Raw genomic sequence first — 6304 nt, 5'->3', positions numbered from 1 at the left:
CTCTGCTTGCTGAAGTAGGACAGCATACCACAAATGAACTCAGGAGGCCCATATGGTATCTATTCCTCCAGACTACAGAACTGCACATCTTGTATACAGATTGATGGTCAGTTTTAGATTAGAGGAGTAACTGGAGGTTATGCATATAACCAATGTTCCCTGAGGGAGGGAAACAAGGTACAACACGTCAGTATGTGAATTGCGTCCTCACAAGACCAACCTGAAGAACCTTTCTAAAAACACCTGTCAAGGCCAATGAGACTGTCGCAGGCAGGGGGAGTCCCGCCTTCCCCTGGAGCTACAAAAGACCCTGCACAGTCTCTGCTCCTCAATCTAAACTGCACTAAGCCAAATAGGCGGTGAGGGGTTGACTTGTGTTGTACATCGTTTTCCCCCTTCAGCAAAAATTGATTATATGCATAACCTCCATTTCCCTTTCGGTCGGTACACTCAGTACAACACATCAGTATAGGGATATGGCAACATGCCCTGAAAACAACCCCTGCAGATAGACTGAGGTCTTGACCAGACATATACAGATATTTTTCTAAATGGATATTTTCCCCCTCCATTTCAAAAAAAAAAAAATCTACATACATATAAAGTCTACGTCAACAATATGTCAAATACCTTTGGCGATTGTTGTCTCAGGCTCATGCTCATTACACAAAGCAACAACGGGCATGCGTGAATTGAGGTGTGACATCATCATTTCTCAGATGTGTTTTACATGTCCACATCGATACAGAGAAACCAAAGTTTTTAAAAATCTGCACTTAAGAAGGCATTTTAAAACGTTTGCACATGGATGAGAGGCCAAAACATAGAGGTAAATGTTTGTTTGACAAAATATCTGTATTAGTGCGGACAAGGCCTGAGATGAACTGGCCCTGATATAGCAGGAGTGATAATGTCAGCTGCATCACTATCCAGGGCTGTCACATCCAGGCAACAAAACTTCATGAATGTATGCGGAAATGCCCATCTTGCAGCAGAGCACACATCCTCCACTGAAATCCCTTTAAAAAGGGCCCAAGACATGGCCATACCCCTGGTGGAGTGCACGTGCATGCTACTGGGCATCTGTGCACCCTTGCAGGCATAAGCACGCAAGATGACCTCTACTATAAAGTGAGAAAGGCATTGCTTGGAAAGTGCCTTCTCTTTGATTGTGTTAGCAAGACAGGCAAAAACTGGTCAGTTGTGTGTATTTCCCACCTTCGCTCAACATACACGAGCAACGCACATACCGGGCATAGATTACGCAAATGCTGTTCCTCAGTTGATGCAAATGGAGGCAGTAAAAAGGATGTCAGCTCAAAAGATAATGCCCTGTCTGACAAGGCAGTTACTTTAGGGATGTATGCGAGATTAGGACGCAGTATCACCTTAGAGCTGTCCAGTGCAAACTGTGATTGTGAAGGATAAACAGAGCACATGGATGTCTGAGCACAAGGCCAATAGGAGCACTGTCTTATACAGAAAGCATATCAATGCCCACAGATTGTAATGGCTCAAAAGGCGCATCGCACAGTGTATCTAGAACTAGAACAAGCTCCCACTGGGAAATCATGATTTGTGCATCAGTCGCTATGCCCTTCATGAAATGCATCACCAGAGGGTGGGAGTCAGAGGATTTTCCATCAAATCCCACATGGCGGGCAGAGATAGCTGAGAGATAGTCTTTAATAGTGGAAAAGGAAAGGCCTCTTTCCAATAATTCTTGGAGAAATGTCAAAATATCCACCACAGTGCTTTGGAATGGAGTAATATTCCTTTTGTGACACCAAGCATCGAATAAATGCCACTTGAGCGTATATAACCCCTGCGTGGACACTGCTCAGGCGCTCTGTATTGTGTCAATGACATTGGTAGGCAACCCTGTCACTGTCAGTTTCTCCCTTTCAGGGACCAGGCCCACAGATTCCAGATTTTGGGGTGCTGGTGCCAAATCAGGCCCTGGGCCTGCAACAGTAGGTCTTTGCGCACAGGGAGGCACCACAGTCTCCTATTCAGAAGAGAAATGATCTCCACGAACCCTGCTTTCTTGGGCCAATGCGGGGAAATCAAAATCATAGTTTCCACTACATCGGGGTGCCATCTCCACTCTCTTGACAATGGAAAACCCCTGGAGAGAAGGTCTTCCATGCTGTTCAGTATTTCCGGGATGTGTTTTACTCTGAGAGACAGCAGGTGAATGCTGCTCCATGACAGTAAGCTGTGAGACAGAGAGGAAGGGAAGAGAGCATGTCCCTCCCTGTTTGTTTATGTGCACATATTGTTGCTGCATACTAGAACATGCTGTCCCGACAGTAGACCCATACTGTAAAATTGTCTAAGTGAAAGATCCACAGCATAGAGCTCCAGCAGACTAATATGCCATGACCTCTCCTCATCTGCCCAGGTCCCATTCACATGTGCAGGTGCTGGCACTGATGGAGACACATTGTGATGTGGCTAGAACAGAGACAGATGTCGACTGAAAGCAGTCACTCTCGGGGATGATAACTGGGCTTGGTTGTCTACAGAATCCAAATCGAGACTGAGAAAAGGAGTGAGACACATGACACACATGACATCGAGGGCACCTCTTGTGTAGGGGAGTCTGCTGGGACATGTGGGTATTGGCCTGATACACCGAGTCTGACAGAATCAGTAAGTTGCCCAGATAGTCAAGGGTTTGAATCACCTGGCCTCTGATCGGTGCCAGTGCTGCCTCTAGGTATTTGGTGAAAATGGGAGCGAGGGATAAGCCAAATGACAGAACTTGGTATTTGTACATTGTGCCGTTATAGGCCAAGTGCAGAAACTGTCTGTGTCTTGTTAATATTGGCACGTAAAAAGAGGCATCCTTTAGGTCCACTGTAGTGAACCTTGTCCCCTACCAACTGCATTACCTGGTGTATTGTCAGGATTTTAAACTTGAACTTTCTCAGGTATTTGTTTAGTACCCTCCGGTCCAAAATAGGACAAAGACCTCCATCATTATGCCCTCATGGGGAAAAGGATGGATATACCTTTGACATTAGAATTCAGATTCAGATTCAGAAAGCTTAATTGTTTGTTGTGACAGAAAATCGTCTTAGAGGTAGCTCAGCATACAGTGTACTGTAAAATAAAATACACAGCACAAATAACTTACTAGAATAAATACATGGTACTAGTGCGTGCAAAGTGGAATAGTGTATATGTAAGAGTTCACTGTTGTTTCATCGATTGTTTAAAATGCTTATGGCAGTGGGAATGACGTTCCGGTAAGTGTTCTGGTAAGTGTTTATTTTGGCCAGGGGGACTTTATAGCGGCGGTCTGATGGTAGTAGCTGGAAAGACTTGTGTAGGGGGTGAGTGGGATCCTTTGTAATGAGGTTAGCTTTTCTTTCAGCTGCTCGGGTATAGAGTACTGATAATTGAGTTTGGATGCTGTTTGGTGCTGGATGTTTGGTGCTGGTTATTTTACTTGCTTGGTTAATGATCCAGTGGAGCTTTGATTTATTCTGCACAGAGATGGAGTTGAACCAGGATGTGATGTTGAAAGTGAGTACAGATTCAATGAGTGATTTGTACACAGCTGTTAAAATGTCCTTCATGACATGAAAGCTTCTGAGTTTCCTCCAAAAGAACAGGCGTCAGTGTGTTGGGAGAAAGACAGAAGGCTATCTCCGTGCCCAGGTACCTGAAGGCCCCTACCTGCTCCACTGCCTGCCCATTCAGCCTCAGGAATTCAAAGAAAGGGTGGGAGGAATCAGATGTTCGCCTTCCCACACAGAACAGCTCCTTTGTCTTGGAGATGTTGAGCTCCAGGGAGCTCTCCTCTATCCAGAACATCAGGGTCTCTACTTGCTCACAGTATGCAGACAGGGAGTTCTCATCCCTCAACTGGGCCACTAGGGCCATATCGTCTACATATTTAAAAGTGAGAATGCATTGCCCTTGCAATGCCTCTAAATAGTGGGGGACACTTCCTGAATTAGAGCCTGTAGTCCTAAATTACATTTCCCATGATCCACTGCAAGAGGTTTCTGTCTGGCTGATGGAAGGCTTCGTTTGTGTGTAACAACACCTGGGTATACTCAGACACAGCACTTCCTCCTGCTTTTTCTGCTGCGTTTCATTTGAGGTCAAAGTCGGAGCTGGGAATGACGTCACACCCAAGTGGACCGTGTTCCCGTACAATAAGCCAGAAAGTCAGTTCTAGCCAGGTTAGTCATTGTTAGCCATTGTTAGCAAAACCAGTTGATAACACATTACATGGTATTTTGTGCATACAAACACCATAGCAACATGTCCACTGATGAAGTTGGACAGCACTGTGTGTACGATTGGTTTAATGAGACAAAATAGGACAGCTAATAAACAGTGTATTAACACAGCTTTCACACTGTTGATGCACGGAGCAGCCATCTTGGATTTTGAGGTCAGGGTTGGTGAGGTTCTTCTGACTTTCCAAGTCGAAAATCCGACTTCAGAGGAATGGTGCATTCAAATGGAATGTAACTCCATGAGTGTCAACCACAGGTGAGGCTGGGTGACCACCATCCAGCCATGTCTGCTGCGCTGTAGAGTGGGAGGATAAAGTTTGCCATCCTGCGTGCTTCATCCAGCAGCTTGCCAGAATTCTCCTTATTTGTCAGGAAGAAGATACCACAGCGTCTCCGCTTGATAAGCCTGCAGCATTGAGGCTGTGTTAAGCATGTGAGCAGTCAGCCCCTGTGTGTGGTAGAAAACAGGTAATTTTGTGTCTCACCACTGCGAGCCTGTGAGCCAAGTTAGCTGTTGGTGAGGAGGTGAAGCCAACCATGGTACTTCAGCTCATCCTTAGACAGCACAACGAGCTATCAACATTGTTGATGGAGATGGTTAAATCGACTGGATCCTCTTCCATACCCATGTACATGTATTCAGTTGTAGAGAGGATATCATCCATGTGATCGCCCTGTCCTACTGCCTCATCAAAGTTCCCACCTTCAGGCTCAAACTCCATGGAGGACTTGATGGCTTCAGACAAAAGGGGATCTCTGTGTCCAGCTGAGTTTCCCAGCACCCTCAACAGGAACGCCCCACATCTTTCTAGGATGCCAAGACACATCAGGCAGGCATTGTAGGTATCTGTCTCGGGAAGAGAAAACCTGCAAACACTGGGGCACAGACGTTTTTTTTGTCTTCACAGCTTTGCTAGCTTTGGTAGACTCACTGGAAGAGCTTTTCTTTTTGTCAGGTGTCATTGCACTTGGCAAATTAGCTTGCTAAACAAACTGTTAGCTTGCTAAACAGGTGTGGAAAGTGGAAAGGTGCATGTTAGCTGGGCTGAACGCGGCAAAGACGCTAGGTAGCGGGCTAAACAAGCGCTGTGTAGAGAGCCTTAGTAGTGATGCCTTAGGTAGGGAGCTAGCTCTCCGCCAAGCAGGCAGTTAAATCACTAGCAAGGGTCCTATGAAAGTCAAGTTATACGAGGTAAAGTGCAGTTTAGATTGAGGAGCAGAGACTGTGTAGGGTTATTTGTAGCCCCAGGAGAAGACAGGACTCCTTCTGCCTGGGACAGTCTTGTTGGCCTTGACAGGCATTTTGAGAAAGGTTCTTAAGGTAGGTCTCACTAGGACGCAATCCCCATTCTGTTGTACTGTTGTACCAGGTGTACCAACCAATGGGAACTTAAGCCATGCATAGCTTTATTAGCTCCAGTGTTGCTCGGTGTGGACTGCGGGTGCTACGAGACAACTGTGTAAGCAAATACATAAACATGCACACAGTCACAAATATTGTTGTATGCACGGAAAATCTTCTAACAACCACAGTCTGGAAACCCACGCACAGAGGGATTACAGACATATCCACAACCGCACTCTCATATAAATACAAACACAGACACACATTAACACACAGACAAATATACAGTGCATGCCAAAAACATTACTCCAAACTCTCCACTCCACTCTGCACAATCCTCTTCTCATACTCACATTTTGTTATTGTCCTTTTTTGTCTTTATTTCACACTCAGCCACCTGCTTGGGAATTTTCTTGTTGAAATGCTATAGGTTTTGTTCTTTTTCTGCATACACATTTTATTGGGAGTTTTTTTCTCCTGAAGTTTGTGGTTGGTGGTGCTGGATAGGATCATCTGCATAATTAGATAACACTTGCTGTGTCCTTCTAACACGCTATCTTTTGTGTCTTGTGTAGTATGTACTTGTGTTTTCTAGTCCATTCCATCATTTTGTTTGGTGATTGATTGTTGGTTAGTTAGACTGTATCCGCCAACTCATGCGCACAATGACAATGTTGTCTTGCTGATGTTTAGCAGGTTT

This window comes from Thunnus albacares, chromosome 9, assembly GCF_914725855.1.
Source record: "Thunnus albacares chromosome 9, fThuAlb1.1, whole genome shotgun sequence".
Lineage (NCBI taxonomy): Eukaryota > Metazoa > Chordata > Actinopteri > Scombriformes > Scombridae > Thunnus > Thunnus albacares.
Note: the sequence above shows the minus strand (reverse complement) of the source record.